This window comes from Juglans microcarpa x Juglans regia, chromosome 5S (assembly GCF_004785595.1).
Source record: "Juglans microcarpa x Juglans regia isolate MS1-56 chromosome 5S, Jm3101_v1.0, whole genome shotgun sequence".
NCBI classification, from domain to species: Eukaryota; Viridiplantae; Streptophyta; class Magnoliopsida; order Fagales; family Juglandaceae; genus Juglans; species Juglans microcarpa x Juglans regia.
Genome location: NC_054603.1, coordinates 21,759,494 through 21,775,007, shown reverse-complemented (window position 1 = coordinate 21,775,007; position 15,514 = coordinate 21,759,494).

Below are 15,514 nucleotides of genomic sequence, written 5' to 3'. Positions count from 1 at the left end.
GCCACCTTTAGTGGTTTCTCAAAAAAAAAAAAAAAAAAAAAGATCCACTAAATCTGGGATATGTTATAGGAACACGTCTCATATCTCATAGATTTAGCTTAAATAAGAAATGAATAAAAGAAAAACCATTTTTGCAGTTGTCCTTGAAAGCCATTTTGATGGTATGCTCTCAAACGTCTATGCATGCGTGTACGTACTGCCCCCCAAAACGTAAAGGTATAAGAATACAGGCCAGACAACGTGGAGTGTTGTTTTAGGATGCCTTGCGTTCACTCCAAGACTAAACTTCGTAATAACCTTATACAAAGACATCTATGACCCTTTTGATGCATTTTTATGTACCTTTGAAGCCTCAACTAGGGGTGAAAAAAAAATCGGTGAATCGGTAAATCGGACCGTATCTAACCGAACCGATCAATATAGGTTTGGTTCTGGTTTCATTTTTTTTAAAACTGATCAAAATCGGTTCGGTTCTGATTTTTCTTTTTCTAACACCGGACTGAACCAAACCGGACCAGTATATATATATATATTTTAATTTTTTATATTGTATAAAATATTTTTTATATGATTTTTTATATTATATATATTTTTTTTGGGTGGAAGGAGGACAATACCTCTAGTCTTTATTGATTAGCCCTCACTTTTAACGAATGAACACCGTGTTTACATGACTTCCATATAAAAATAACTCCTTATTATCAATCAATTACAAACCAATAAAAAGTACCTTACAAGAATAAAAAAACCAACAACCATAAACAAAAATACACTAACAAAAACATAATGAAGGCAATCCTAAATAATCTATACGAATTAATCCTCTCAACGTACGAGGTATATTCCCAAAACTGTGCCAAGAAAAAATTGAGCCTACCGCTCATTTCTTAGCCAACCAGTCGACCACTTGATTCCCTTCTCTGAAAACATAATTCACAGAACAAATCATAGAATCCATGATGTCAATAATTTCCTCCCAGAAATCTTTCAAATACCACACTCTACATCTTCTTTGTTTCCACTGTGATACTACAGTCATAGAATCAAGTTCAATTTCAATAAAATTAATACCCAAAAAATTACAAAGCTTGAGACTATGAAGAAGAGCTAATAATTCGGCTTTATTGTTAGAACCAAAGCCAACATGTGAAGCAAAAGCATGAATCAAATGGCCACGATCATCTCTAATGATTCCATCAACACCAGAAGAATCAGATTGCCAAGGCTGCTATTGTTGTTGTTCAACTTAAACCAGCCAGTAGCTGGTCTTTTCCATGCAACTGGTTTACACTGACGAATTAAAGGGGTCACAGCAGGAATATGCAACCATTGAAGCACCTGCATATCAAAATTGGATAGTCTAGAAATTTTATGAATGTCATGACATAGTAGGCCAATCCAATGTTTAATAGAATGCAATATATCAGTACTGGATTCAATAAGCCCCTCCATACGCGCCAAGCATCTTCTCCTCCAAAGTCTCCAAGTGATGATCACGGGTAAAAGTCCCATAATTAAACCCACTTGAGTAGAGGAGGTTGCATGGTGAAACCAGATTGATGCCATCTCTTTCCAATTTCGGCCAATGGGAACACCGAACAAAGATCCAGAAAAATGCCACACCTTACTAGGTAACTCCTTCGAAAAGCACATGATTTTGATCTTCAAAATGTCCTACATCATAGCAATCACAACGAGAAACAATCGGAATACCAATACGACAAAGATGATCATCAACACTTAACTCCAAATGCCATGCCTTCCACATAACAATAGACATTTTTAGAGGAAGCAATTTATGCCACATCCAAGAATGCCATTCAAAATTAGAGCCCCTGATACGAATACAGTCCCAAACCGACTTAGTTGAAATAGTAGTTATTTTCAGTTTTTGTCCAAATTAATACATCCAGGTCATTCTTGCAAGTTGCTAAGGACTCCAAAATATCATCAACATTATCTTGACCAACTAGCCCCACAAGCAAAACCACATCCCAGCTATTATTCAATTTACAATCCTTTACTTGAAGTAAAGGTTGACCAACTAATTATATATCATCAATTAATGGTCCACGATCTTGCCATTTATCATACCAGAAAAAACATTTCCCTCCTTAAGCCTCCACTTCGAATTTTTCATGACAGGAGGTATATTTTTAATAATCATTTTCCAAAATCTTGAACCCTTATTTGGATCAATGAGAGTCCAAGGCTTAGCGTCCACATACTTTTCTTTAAAAGAAATCATCCATAATGATTTACCTTGAATAAAAATCCAAGCAAACCTCATGTGCAAATCCTGTTGCATATCATCAAGTGGTCTCATTCCAAGTCCTCCTTCCTCAATAGGTTTGCAAATACTTTACCATGACACCAATTTTTTCTTCCCTTTTCCGTTTCCCTCCCCCCAGAAAAAAGGTACTCATTAATCAATGAAATTCTTTAATAATGAATTGAGGAACCTGCAAAATAGCAAATAAATGGAGAGCCATACTTGATAAAACATGCCTAGTAAAACAAGTCTATCAAAACAAGTCTACCACCTACAGACTTGTATATAATATTATATGATAAATTACTAATTAATATAATATTAAATTTTAAAATCCTATATCACTATAGTTTATAATACAATTATAATATATATTATCATATACTACAATGTATTATCACTATATTATTATATATTATATATACTATATATACCAAAAAAAAAAAGACTAAAACCGATAAAACTGGAAGTACCGGTTTAGGGGTATAACTGGTGTGGTATTGTAACACCTCACTTAATTAACCATTAGATTAACCCTTAAACACGTTAGATTAGGTTTTCAATTTTGGGTTATTTCTTACATTAAGGTTGATAGTGAGGTTAACCTTAATCTTGACACTTAGTACCATTAAGCTAAGAATTAGAGAAACAAGCTCATTAGTGAATTTAGTGAGGCTTTTAGGACCTCAGAACATTCGTGGGCCTAACCCAATATGCCTTGAACCAAGCCCATAGGGAATTCAAGACTTCATTGCTAGCCTTGGCCCGAGCTTAAGGAAGGCATAAGGCCTTTGGACCAAACTTGGTGTAGAATGGACCCATGACCCAATTAGGCCAAGTCAAACCTTTTCAAGCCCAGCTTAGTGGATATTGAGGTTTCTTTTCAACCCTAAAAATTTGGAAATGAGGCCCCTCTCATTCAAGCCCAAGAGCCCATAACCAATGAACCCACACACTTGGCCCTTTTAAAATCCTCAAGGCCCAAAGCCATGTTTTGGTTTATTTTACCATTCAAGACCAATAGCCCAATACACCATAACATTTGTTTCCTTAAGCCCAAATAATACCCTAAGTACCCAAATTAAGTTTTGAAAATTGGTTAAGACCGTTAACCATCATACTTGAGGTTTGTGAACTTTAAGCCATGATTTGAAGCTTAATTTTGTTTAATATTTTCTTAAACCTTTTAATTCAATTTTTCTTGAATTATTACTTCATTACATCATAATTAGACCTTGATAATACCCTAGCTAAACCTCCCCATATGTCATTAGGAAAATGACATATCAAACCCATACCTTGCATCAATCGGCTTTGTGTATTGTCCTTTGTATGCTTGGACTGTTTTGCCCTTAGGCCCAACATTTTTGTGATTTGTCCCCAATGGTAATATGGTACTTAAACACCTCATGAGACTCCTTCAAACCCAGTTTGAGTCTTAGACGGAATTGGTTACATAAACCAACTCAAATGACCAAACCAAGTGCACCTTGGTCTAGATTGTGTTGGAACTGATTGGGTTGAAATTTAACCAACCATTTGCCATGGTTAAGCCATCACCCCATGCTACCTCCTTCGCCACCTATTATCCAAGAGGTCCCATTACCATCATGAAGAAATTAACTTAGTTTTTCCCACCCAAAACCATCCAAAACCGAAGTCTAAAATCTGCCAAATAAAACCACCTGAATCTGCCAGTTTGCAAGGGTGGTTTGAGTGATTTTTTGCTACCTAAATAATGCCCCACGACCTGGACACCTCTATAGGACCAATGTAGTTACAGTGAAGAGAGAATAATTGTGGTTTCAGGCCACTATTCACCATGCACAAGGTAACATAAGCCCATGGAAGCAACCTGGAAAATTTCCAGACTTGTGCACCTCCCACTTCACCCAATCACCTTGCACCAAGGCGAACGTCTCTACCCCTCTTGAACCCTATAAATACCTCGCGCATCTCCTCATATCCTCCACACCTCAGCTCCAAGTTTTCTCTTGAGCCTTGAGAGCAGTTCTCTCTTTTAGAGATCAAAAGAGTGAAACAAAGTGAGTTCTTGAGTGTTCTTGTGTAAGGCTGTCTTGAGTGCTTGGAATGCCACAAAATTTGTAAGTTTTCTTAATTTTGATCTTAGTTAACATGCCATGCTTTGTTTCCAAGTGTTGGTACATTTGGTTGAGTTTTGAGAAGGTTATCATGCTTAGTTCAAAACTGGGTCAATTAATAGATAATTTGAATGATTAAATGATTTTAAGTGAGAATTTAGCTATGGCATGACTTAAGCATAATTTGATATGATTTATCATTGTCTTACCATGATTATGAAAGGTTTAAATTGTGGTTAGAAACATGTCATGGTAGATTTTAAATCTATCTTGTTTTACTCATCAAGCATGTATTGGTTTTGAACATATTGGTGATTAAAGATTTCTTAGCCATGATTAAGTGTTGGGATGAACTTGATTATCTAAAAATTAGCCTTAATTATGTGTCATTAAAGATGTTAGTGATCATTTGTGATTAAAGAAAATCTCATATGCATGTATTCATAAGGATCAATACTAGAAAATACACTTAGGCATCAACTATGATGCATGCCAAGGGTTGTGACTGTTTGGACAAGTTCTACTTTGATTTTTGAAATCCAAGTGCATAGATTATTTTAGAATACCAAAAATATGAAGTCCATGAAATTTAGTTAAATTTGGAGTTCGTTTGCAATTAGTGAAAATTTAGGGCCTAAATGGTAATTTTTGAAAGTTTAGGAGTATTTTTGTAAATACCCAATTTTTGAAGCTTTTGTTTGTGAACCTTATCCATAGATGTAACGCCCCATATTTGGGTGGGTTGGAGAATTACTAGCTGTCACTTATAAATATGTAACCCAACACATCTAACTATATATCTCCACAAAACTTCATAAGCAAAAACCAATCTCGTATCTTCTAAATAAATACATTAAAGACTCCACAAAATCATTACTGCAATAATAATAACCCAAGGGGTCCACAATCTCCCGGTAGTCGTAACATACCAAACTGATAATTCCTTAAGTCCTAATAAACCAAAAATATAATTAAATAAAAAAGACATCAAATCTAAAAGACATTAGAATTCATTCTTTTTACATCCTCTCCTCAGCTTAATCATGCTCACAATTCCTAATCCAAGTCCTCGGTTGGACTCTCCACATATTTGAAAATATTATGAAGATAAGGAGGGTGAGTTATCAACAACTCAGTAAGCAGAGGACATATGCAAGCGTGCAAACATGAGCATTTACAAAATACATTATATAGAACAAAATATTTTCCGGAGTTATCATGCAGAACAAAACATGTTTTTAAAAGTAACATAGCGATGATTTTAAGACAAGAAAACCCAGAGTACTTTGGCATAAGATAACCTGAGCATCATCATCACATCAAAACGGAGCATTTCACAAAGCAGAAACCATGTTTTATCCCCATGGTAGGGTTGTGATAACCCTGGTGCCAAACCAGGCAGAGACAGATGTGAAATTTTTCCTTTATTTTTATGGGAGCCCCGAGTGTTGCACATAGGAAAAACCATAATAAAATCGCACTCAGAGACAAAGAAGTTGGTAACAACCCAAAAAGAGCAGAGACAGAGTCAGATACAAAATCAGTACACCATGCCAAAAGTTTTCAGATGCCATATCAAAATAAAACAAAGTACCAAAATATAATTAGATCATTCTCACATACTAAAAACAAAAGTTGAAGCATCTTTCTAAATTAATGCAGAATTTTTCAGATTCCTGATATCTCTCTTTCTCAGATTTTAGAGATAACATGACAAAATTTAGCTCATGTTTACACAATGCATGTCAGAAATTATTTTTCCCTTTTCGTATAGATTTCATGAGTAATGCATATAAGTGACCGATGTTGGTTTTCCCAAGTTCTCATTTCATCACCAAATATGCAAAGTTTTCAAAAAGTCAAACTCAGTTTTAATAATTCATATAAAGCCTAGCATAAGAACCCCACTTACCTGACTTTTGTAGTGTATTATCTATGCCCTGAATTTGACTTCTAATAATCTCGTCACTTATGGATAGAAAACAAATATACACTAAGTGTTAAATGACTATTGACACGAATTCGATTTAAATAATTAAAACCCATAATCCCAAACCATATTATAGCAAAATAACTCAACTAAAACAACCCTATAATGTAACTCCAAATAATTTAACCTCCACTCCATGGGTCGTATAAAAACCCGAATAGTACAAAAAAAAAGCCACTACTCATCCCCGAGTATCCATTTGATTTACTGCACGTCCAACCCAATAATCCAAAACTCAAAGACCATTCCAACACAAGGTGTTTGCTTACACACAAAAATGCCCAGAGAACCCACAGACTACATATTTCAGATATCATTGGAGTGAGAAAAAAATTGACTTGACATGAATGTGTGTGCATGCGTGAGAAACAGAGAATGAGTATGGCCTATCGGTGAATGCTAGTGTCTCCAGTTATGGGCTTCAACGGTTACAAAGAGAAAATTCAAGGACCCATGAAAATGCAGTGCCAATAATCACAAAGCAAAAAGAATCTACCAGTGATGAGAAAGAGAGGGTCGGCTGAGAGGGTTGTCGTTTAGAGTCTTAAGTGAAGAAAGGATGCGAGGGAGAGGGAGAGAGAGAGAGAGAGAGAGAGAGAGAGAGAGAGAGAGAGAGAGAGAGAGGTATGATGATTACCAGCATTAGAAGCTTGGTGATTCAATCTGGAAAAACCCAAAATCACAGCACCAAAATACACTTCCAGCAACAACCTCTAAGAGTAGAAGAAAAATCGAAGGAGAGCAACGGAGTGAGGGTTAATCTGTTTTGAGGAAAAGAGGGTGAGGGAAAACTGCATGTAGATAACTGATAGGTGAGTGGGTGAAATGTGCATAAAAGCAGGACTCACAAAATAGAAACCAGAAAGGAGGGAAAAGAAAAGAATCGGGGAAGGAAAACTAAGATGGGTCATACCTAGGAGAGAAACAGTGACGTTTCAGGGGTTTTGGGTTGGCTTCAGCTGACACGGGCCTGAGCTTCACATCCTCTCCCTCTTACAAAAATTCCGTCCTCAGAATTTGTTACAAGCTATCAAAATTATCGTCGAACAAGTGAGGGTACTTAACTCGCATCTTTTCCTCGAATTCCCAAGATGCTTCGTTAATAGCATGATTATTCCAAAATAATTTAACCAAAGGGATAGTTCGAGTCCGTAACACCTGCTCTTTCTTGTCCAAAATTCGTACTAGTTCCTCGGTGTAGGTTATATTCTCTTGAATTTGAAGTGGTTCATGATCTATATAAAGTGGGTGGGGTCGTGGATGTACTTTCTCAACATAGACACATGAAACACGTTATGCACTCCCGAGAAAGCCGGCGGTAAAGCCACCTTGTAAGCCACTAGTCCAATCTGATCCAAAATCTCAAATGGTCCAATATATCCTGGGCTCAACTTACCATTCTTTCTGAATCTCATAACTTCTTTCATCAGTGCTATCCTAAAAAATACTTTATCTCCAACCTCAAACTGTAATTGGCGGCAACATTTATCTGCATAACTCTTTTGTATGCTCTGAGCTGCTTTCATTCTAGCCCGAATGGTATCTATCTTCTCTGTGGTCCGCTAAATAATCTCTAGCCCCAAAAGTTTCCTTTCACCTACTTCATCCCAATACAATAGAGATCTACACCTTCTGCCATACAAAACCTCATAGGGTGCCATCCCAATGCTAGCTTGAAAACTATTATTATGCAAACTCGACCAATGGTAAATGTTGCATCCAAGTTCCCTTAAAATCTATCACACACGCCCTCAACATGTCTTCTAAGATTTGAATAGTCATTTATGACTGCCCATTTGTCTGAGGGTGAAAAGTAGTACTGAAACTTAACTTAGTACCCATTGCCTCTTGTAAGCTTCGCCATAACTTGGAAGTGATACGAGGGTCTCTATCTGACACAATGGATATTGGCACTCCATGTAACCTCACTATCTCCCGCACATGCAGCTCAGCTAGTTTCTCCAGTTTATAAGAAACTTTAACGGGCACAAAACGAGCAGTCTTTGTTAAGCTATCCACAATCACCCATATGGCATCTTGTCCGGTCAATGTCCTTGGTAGGCCTGTCACAAAGTCCATGGAGATATGCTCCCACTTCCACTCTGGAATTTGGAGTGGATGTAATAATTCTACTGGTCTCTGATGCTCTGTCTTCACCTGTTGGCAAGTTAGGTACTGCTCCAAAAATTTAGCAATTTCTCTTTTCATACCATTCCACCAGAAAGACTCTCTTAAGTCCCGATACATCTTGGTACTCCCTAGGTGAACTGTGTACAAAGAACAATGTGCTTCTTCAAGAATTACCCTTTTTAGTTCATCATTAGCAAGTATGCATAATCTACCTCTAAACCTCAAAACTCCATCCTCGAAAAGGCTAAAATCAGATTTGTCCCCTTTCCTGACTTCTTCCACTAGCTTCACCAACCCTGAGTCCACTTACTGAGCAACTTTGATTCTATCTATCAAGGATGGTTGAACTATCAAACTGGCCATGAAAGCATTTGTATCACTAGCAATGACCTCAATACCGGCTCTTTCTAAGTCCATTAACAACCTATGTTGAGTGGTAAGGGCAGCAACTGCCGGTCCCATTGATTTCCTACTTAGGGTGTCGGCTACAACATTAGTTTTGCCTGGGTGATAATTAATGGTGCAATCATAATTTTTGATCAACTCAAGCCATCTCCTTTGCCTCATATTTAATTCCTTTTGGGTGAAGAAATATTTCAAACTCTCGTGATCCGTATAAATATTGAACTTTTCCCCATACAGATAGTGTCTCCAAATCATAAGTGCAAAAATGACTGCCGCTAGTTCCAGATCATGTGTGGGATAATTTTGCTCATACACTTTCCGTTGTCATGAGGCGTATGCTATAACCATCCCATGTTGCATTAGTACGCACCCCAATCCAAGCCTTGATGCATCGCTATAGACTACAAATCCACCTCTAGCAGTGGGGAATGTTAACATCAGAGTTGTCACTAATCTCTGTTTCAACTCCTTTTCACACTTTGTTGTCTAGAGGAACTGCTATCCTGGAGAAACCATCAATGAATCAATAGTAATAACTCGTCAATCCCAAGAAACTTCTAACCTCATGAACATTCTTTAGTGCTAACCAATTAACTACTGCTTCCACTTTTTCCTGGTCCACTGAAATGCTATCTTTTGAAACTACATGCCCCAGAAAGGTGATTGAATCAAGCCAAAATTCACACTTCTTCAATTTAGCAAACAACGTTTTATCTCTGAGTCTCCCAAGTACCAACTTCAAATGTTCTTCATGCTCAATCTTGTTTTTGGAGTATATCAGTATATCATCAATAAAAACAACCACAAACTTATCCAAAAATTTATGGAACACCCTGTTCATCAAATCCATGAATACTGTTGGGGCGTTAGTTAGGCCAAAAGACATGACCAAAGACTCATAATGGCTATTCCAGGTCCTGAAAGCCGCCTTAGCCACGTCTTCTACCTTGATCTTCAATTGATGGTAACCCAATCGAAGATCAATCTTTGAAAATACCTGAGCACCCTGAAGCTGATTAAACAAATCTTATATATAGGGTAGTGGGTACTTATTCTTTGTGGCGCCCGATTAAGTTCCCTATAATCAATACACATTCTCATCGATCCATTCTTCTTCTTCACAAAGAGAACTGGAGCTCCCCAAGGTGATACACTGGGCCTGATGAAACCCTTGTCCAACAAATCTTTCAATTGCTCCTTGAGTTCCACTAATTCATACGGCGCCATCCGGTAAGGTGCTTTCGAAAGGGGTGCCGTGCTTGGGACTAGTTCAATAACAAACTCTACCTCCCGCTCGGGCGGAAGTCCAGATAAATCTTCTGGGAAAACCTTTGGATATTCACTCACAACAGGTATCTGTTCTAACTTCAACTCCTCTTTTGGCGCTTCTACCAAGCAGGCTAAGAATACCTGACAACCATCACCTAACAATTTTCTAACCTGAATGGCAGATATGATGGGTGGAAGCAACCTCACTTTCGACCCTGTGAACTGAAATTCACTTTTTTTAGGGGTCTAAAAACCACTTCTTTTTTAAAACAATCAATACTGGCATGGTAGCAAGCCAGCCAATCCATACCCAAAATCACATCAAACCTGATCATGTTAAACACTATTAAATCTACTAGCATTAGTCTTCCCTCTAAAGATAAAGGGCACCTTGGTAGAATCTCATTTCAAACTACCAAATTTCCTGTTGGGGTCACGACCACTAGCTTGTGCTTCAACTTTTCAGTTTCTAAACTACAAAATCTAGACTAAGCCGTGGAAATAAAAGAATGTGTCACTCCCAAGTCAAATAACACAATAGCGTTATTAGAAAATAAAGAAAGAGTACCTGTGATCACATTCAGCCTTATCCATGAACTAAAATATTTGAAGTATTAACCAAAACCAACAAATAAAATAAAATAAAATCCTTAAAGCAAAACAAAGGAGTCATACCAGTGATCACATCATTCCTATCCTCAGCCTCTCTAGATGTTGGTGCAAAAACCCGTGCAGGCGTACTAGGACGTTGGTTGCTGCCTCGTGCTATAACTTCATTTCTCTGAGGTGGCAGTATAGTCGCCTTGTTGCTACCCAATTGCAATGGGCAGTCCCTGATGTAGTGTCCTGATTTGCCGCAACGGAAACATAATCCTGCCCCTTTTCTACATTCTTCGAAATGCACTTGATTGCATGTCCTGCACTGATAGGGCTGTTTGTTACCCTGAACCGACCTCTTTCCTTAGCTACTACCTTCGTTCCTCTTTTTTCAAGGTCTCTGGTCTATGCCAGAATGGTATCCAGTTGGAGTAGTCCTCTTCCTTTGTTCATGCAGTGCGGCACTTCTTTGAAGGCTTCATTAAAAAACTGTGGCCTTATTCACCATTTCTGAGAAGTTTTGAATTTGAAAGCCCAACACTCGTTCATAAAGTTTCTCATTCAGCCCTTGCTCAAATTTACACACCTTATTTTCCTCATCGGGGATCAGATACGTAGCAAAAGGGGATAACTCAGTAAATCTAGCAGCATACTAGTGTACCGTTATTGTTCCCTGCACCAAGGTGGCGAATTCTATAGCCTTGTCATCTTGAACTGAGCTAGGGAAGAAGCGCTCAAGAAAAATCTGCTTGAAATGCAGCCAATTGACTATTTTTGTCCTTTCTACTTCTCTAATAGTTCTTTCAGAAATCCACCACCTTTCGCCTCCCCGGTTAGCTTGAATGTGGCTTACACCACCTTCTATTCATTTGTACAGGTTAGGACCCGCAATATCTTCTCAATGTCCTAAATCCAATCCTCTACTAGGGTTGGATTACCTTTCCCATCAAATAAAGGGGGTGCATCTGATTGAATTGCTCTACAGTACAACCTTCTTCATTATAGTTGTGTTGGCGACCTGGGGGATTCAATACGAGGTCATCTATTAATTGATGTTCCGCTGCTCGTAGTACTTCAAAAGCACACGGGTTTGCTTCCCTTTCATTCTCATTTGCATTCAGATCCAACATGCTTCATTCTCGACGACGAGGTGGCATCTTGACAAAATTAACATGGATCTTTAATACTCATTTCAAAACTTATAGAGTTCATATAAACATAATTAATTAGTGGTACTCGGAAAACAAAACATATATATGATACTTCAAAGTTATAAAGGTACCTATAATACAGAGAAAAGAAGTACGCACAACGATAGTAATAGTCAATCTCCAAAATCTAAAACTTTACCCCATCTAACTATATAAGAAGTCTCTGGAATTAAAACAAACCTTAATCAACATGAATTTAGCTCATAGACCCGTAAAATCCTACACATCAAAATCATTCCTAAAGTCTGCGAATTCCAAGACTTCCAATACCTACAATATTTAACCCTATAGTCTGCTCCACTATCACATCAAATTTGAAAATGATTTCTTAAAGACTATCTATACTTCAAAATCTCATATACTATAGTCTGCAGAACCTAAAACCTGGCTCTGATACCAAATGTAACGCCCCAATGGAAGGCCAAAATCACATGTCCTATAGTCTATAAGGACTAGTCAATGATACAATTGGAGCCCCATTGGAACCTTAAAGAGCAAAAACTTCTCATTCCCAAGCAATGTGGGATCCCATACACTACCCACCCTTATCCATATCATATGAGGTATCACAATAGAAGTATTAATCCTAACTTAGTATGCACATGATTTACGCTGCTACGACGTTATTTTCAAATTACTCAGGAAGTTTGTAAGTTGACATCTAACTTACACCTTGATATACGCAGCTATGACGTTATTTTTAAATTACTCAGGAAGTTTTTAAGTTGACCTCTAACTTATACCTTGATAGATTTTTTATGAATTATTGATAAATGTTTCATTCATATTTCAATTCATTTTGAGCATAAAATATCATGCTATATGATACATTGAGTGCATACTTACATGACATGTGAGATTTTCACCATTTTTTAGCATATTGCATACAAATGTCATTTTCATATGAAAACTTGCTATATATGCACATGTCATTAAAAATATTTTTTCAAGCATAGCATGAAAATAATTTTTATCATGACACCAAAGGCTAGAATGGGGAATTATCCTAGTGAAACTCCTCTGTCCACTCTGGAGTGTTTAAGAATGGAGTGGTAACTTCTAGGTTAATGAAGAACAGTCAACAGGCTACAAATGATTTCTTTTTAAAGATTGCCAAAGTGAAGTCAATATGTTATGATACCTAATGCTGGTTGGTGTACATGTTATGATGTTATATTATATCTACCAATGTATTGAGAACGAGTCTATAGACAACGAAGTTTCAACATGAGTTGTACTACAGTCACCGGCAGGTACTCATGGTGCATATGGGTAACTGTGAGGTTACCACACGTTATAATTCTGAATCGCTAATAATGATGAATGAAAGTTATGTTTTTAAAAATGATGGCAAACATGTTTATTGAAGGGAAACCTGTGTCTCTATTTTTCTGAAATGTTGAGGAATTTGGATGGGAGACATGCATACTGATTTTCTTTATGCATTTCATACATTACATATTTATCATTCTTCATGCTTAATTTATCTTTGTGCACGTTAGTTGTTTAACTTACTGAAATTTTGAGCAAATCTTACCCCTTGTGGGACTACTATCATTCCACTTGGAATAATAGAAGTTGTGCCAGGTCTTGAGGAGATCGAGCTAGATGGAGCGCTGGATCCAACTAATTGAGGAGTAGCCGCGCCTTGAGAGGAGACTGGATTTAATCTTGATGTTTGGATGGGAGACATGCATACTGATTTTCTTTCTGCATTTCATACATTATATATTTATCATTCTTCATTCTTCATGCTTAATTTATCTTTGTGCACGTTGGTTGTTTAACTTACTGAAATTTTGAGTAAATCTTATCCCTTGTGGGACCACTATTATTCCATTTGGAATGATAGAAGTTATGCTAGGTCTTGAGGAGATCGAGCTAGATGGAGCACTGGATCCAACTAATTGAGGAGTAGTCGGGCCTTGAGAGGAGACTGGATTTAATCCTGATGTTTATAGCCTAAGTCCTTCATGCTTTGGTTTGCATGAAGAGAATGATTTGACTTTAACTCTTAGTTGTACTAAGTTTATGCTATGTTGGTATTTTGAACTTAATGATTTCTAATGAAGTTGTGACATTTTTAGTTTTTCTGCCATATTTTATACTTACACCTTTTATTTTTGCTGCGATTATTGCAAATTGCTAGTTGCATACTAAGATTGCATTGCATATTAATTGTTGTGTACGCGGGTATGTAGCCTTGTGTTACATGTCCCAATGCTCTAAGTCTTCGTTCCATCCCAAGTGAAGGTTAGGGGGGTACAATGGTAGTATCAGAGCAGTTCGTCTCTAGGTAAACCCACATGTCCTTATGAATCTTATACCAGAATATAGGTTTGAATTATTAGTCTTGCATAGGCTTGAATCCTGTAGTTAGAGCTCGGTCTGATATTCATATATCGCAGGAGTCAGAAGGATTAAGACAAGATGACACATGGCAGACAAGAGAGGAGCGATGATGGATCTAACACCCATAGAGATCATGATCATTGGTTAATGGAGGACGTGATTTGGCGGACACGATTCGTCAAATGATGGAGACTATGAAACAACAGCAGGAAGTAATCCTACGAGAAGTTCCTAATATATAGATATCCCAATTTCATGGGACCTGAGGGACCCATGAAGGCCAATAAGTGGTTATTAGATCTCGATAAGACCTTCGAGATCAGCACCTGTACTGGGGAACAGAAGGTGCAGTATGCAGGGCACTTGCTTTAGGGTGAAGCTGGAATCTGGTGGGACACCAAGAGGCAGCTTATGATTAAAGAATTGGGAAATATCACCATTTTGACTTGGGAGAGGTTTAAGGAGGAATTTAACAATTGATTCTTTCTAGAGTCAATGAAGACTCAGAAGGCCCAGGAGTTTGCCACGTTGGTATAAGGCAATCTCACTATTGAGTAATATGCTGTGAAGTTTATGGAGCTGGGAAGGTTTGCCCCACACTTGATTGCTACTGACAAAATGCAAGCCCAGAAGTTTCAAGAAGGGCTGAATCCTAGAATTTGTCGTTATGTGGCTCGGTTTTGCATCCACAACTTCCAAGAGTTGGTTAATGTGGCCGCAATAGCGGAAGCGGAACAACAAATTGTGGTAGCTCAGATTGGCCTTGAGAGGAAGAGGGCTTCTACCTTCACTGTTGGTGGAAATAATGCTAAGAGGAGGATTATTTAAGGATCTAGCAAGGGAAAAGACATTATAATAGCTCCACTTGTCACTTGCAAGAAATGTGGAAAGAACTACAGTGGAGAATGTCGTGTGGGCTTAGGAGTATGCTACTGATGTAGCCAGTCAGAACATATGATTCAGGAATGCCCTCAGAATTTTCAAGGAGGAAAAAATATTCCTAATAAACTGCCCAATCAGAGGCCACCTGCTCAAGCCCGCATGTGCGTATCACCCCTGGTGATATTAGCGAGGAAATCCCCGAGGACGAGGAAACAAAAGTCATCACTGGTATCTTTCTTTAATACCCCTGTTTAGAAATTAGTTTTTAAATAGCTGCTTAGTAAGCAGTAGTTGATTACACCTT